A 2,283-nucleotide genomic window follows, 5' to 3' on the forward strand; every position below is an offset into this window, starting at 1 on the left:
TGTCCATCAATGATGAAGAGATGCTGTTCAGTCCCATTCTCGCTGCCAGGTAGCAGCTCATAGTCGTAGGAGTAGGAGTTGTAGAAGTTGTGTGACGGTTTGGGAACAGCCTTATACCAGTAGAAGCTCCAGCCAGCAGAAGGAGGATCAACGCTGCAGTCCAGAGTTACTGCGGCTCCAGGACTCGGCCACGATGGAGACACAGAGAGGACAGCCTTAGGTCTGGCTGTTGGAAAACAACATTTCACAGAATGATAACATTATGATGTATAATTGGTGGGTTACATGCACTCCTTGGATCCTACATATTTTCTGCATACAGTATGTAAAAACAAATGTAAGTGTGAACTGTACTTAACTATAATAACCAAAATACTATTTGTATATACAGCAAAAAAAAGATGAACTGATAATAAATGACTTACTCTCAGAAACTGTCAATGTGAAAACAATCCATTTGTCACAGGTATTAAAGTATAACAAGGTTTGTTGGTGAAGTATTATCTTTATGTAAATGCTTTGATGTAAGAAACTGATCGCTGTCTTCTTATTCTTATTTTAATACTCATTATTTTGTGATAACGAAAAGCACAGGATGGTACAGTATACTTCACCTGCCTATACAGCGTCAGTGGAGCTGTTCAAACGTTTAAAACATTACAATAATTGACAGATTATATATTAGAACTTGTCCAAACTGCGTGTTCACATCAACATGGCTCATAAATAAATGTTTGTATTGACATTGGTCATGGTGGTATTACTTTGATCACTTACCTGATACATTTAGATAGATTTATTGCTTTTCTTTGTTTGAGCCCTTCTGATAAACAAAACAGTGGTATGCACCATTGTTGTATGGAGTTAGAGAATGTAATTTATAGCTCTCATATTTTGTTGTTACGAATCCATTCTTGATCATTCCAGTAGATTGAGTGAAACCAGTGGCTGTCTTTTTCTCCTGTAATGTCACACTTGAAGGTAACAGACTCTCCGATGAAAAAAGTTGTCCAGTTTGGCTCAATGGTCAGTCCAGCATCTAGATACCATCACAAGATACAAAAAGTAAAATGTGTTTCCTTTTTGTTGAAAACAGTATTATACATTGACCAAACGCATGTTGTTTGGAGAGTTACATCGGTAGATTTGTCTAGAATGAGTAGAAAAAAGTATGAAAATTGTATAATTACCTTGAGCTTGTCCACGGTAAAGTAAATTCAGAACTGAAATACGTATGAAACTAAATCAGACATTATCAAACTGACAGAAATATATATTAACTCAGGCATTTAAAACGTTTTATCAATGGCAATTAAAACTGGAAAAGTACTCACAGAAAAAACCCCGTAGACAGAGCAAAGTGTGTCCCATCTTCACATCCAACACTGATAATCTGCTTCTGAGAAATTCTTCTACTTTGTGCAAATAGAAAGACTGAAACTGCAGCATATGAAGAGAAATCAGGAACTACAGAGAAAAAAATGCAATGTAATGGAAACGGAGGTTTAGTTTGAACTTCTTCACACGGTCAGGGCTTCCTTCCCTTTTACACTAAGCTCACACACTGAGCAGCTTTTAACACGGCACGTTGTTTGCACCTTGGTTTAGATATCCTCTAATGATGAACAGAGATAAGGTGTTAGCATATCCTTGATGCTTCTCTAAAGGCTGCTACATAAAGTCTTTCCAGAAGAAATAAAGTGCACACAGTTTTAAGAAGGCGATACAATTGCAGGCGTCATTCTCACTTTATAATCCGTGGGCCTTCTCACCAATATTTGATATGAAAATGTGTGCAACAGCTTTAACCAAATAGTTGAAACGCAGCGATGGAGTGTTATGGAGGAATTCAAGTTTAAGTTTAGAAACAACCTGCACAGGAAGTCTCTCATAGTCTCTTTACCAGAAGTGAATGTGAAGAGAGACGAAGTCCAGCCCCCTCCTCGAGATGGACTCTGCTTTAAGGGAGCAACATTTCATATCTTTATCATCAGTAATAAAGCAATCATTTCAATACAGAAAATATGCTTTTTCTAGGTGCAACATTTGATCCAGAGTCGAACAAAGATTATGTTAATTCCATAAAAATGGTCGAAATAAATGATACCACGACACTTCAGTAGCTGTGTAGTTTTAAATGTGGTGGGTAGTCAAAATGGAAAGCTTCCACTTCCATGCATCAGTGCTAAGCTAAGGAAGTGAACCGTAAGCAGTCGAGTGTTTAGTTATTAGTTAGGAGTTACATGACATCAGACCCTGGTGCCAGACTTCAGAAGGACTATA

The 2,283-nt window shown here is 37.5% G+C and overlaps 1 long non-coding RNA gene across 1 annotated transcript; it reads right to left on the minus strand.

Annotated features, from left to right (window-relative positions):
• Positions 1-139: 139 nt before the first annotated feature.
• On the minus strand, positions 140-1,464 carry LOC117454386 (uncharacterized). The gene is made up of 4 exons (XR_004552976.2): positions 1,335-1,464; positions 1,191-1,223; positions 778-1,039; positions 140-226 (listed from the first exon to the last, which is right to left on the minus strand). It is a non-coding gene; the product is annotated as an uncharacterized lncRNA (long non-coding RNA).
• Positions 1,465-2,283: the final 819 nt, after the last annotated feature.

Source organism: Pseudochaenichthys georgianus, chromosome 10 (genome assembly GCF_902827115.2).
Source record: "Pseudochaenichthys georgianus chromosome 10, fPseGeo1.2, whole genome shotgun sequence".
Taxonomy (NCBI): domain Eukaryota; kingdom Metazoa; phylum Chordata; class Actinopteri; order Perciformes; family Channichthyidae; genus Pseudochaenichthys; species Pseudochaenichthys georgianus.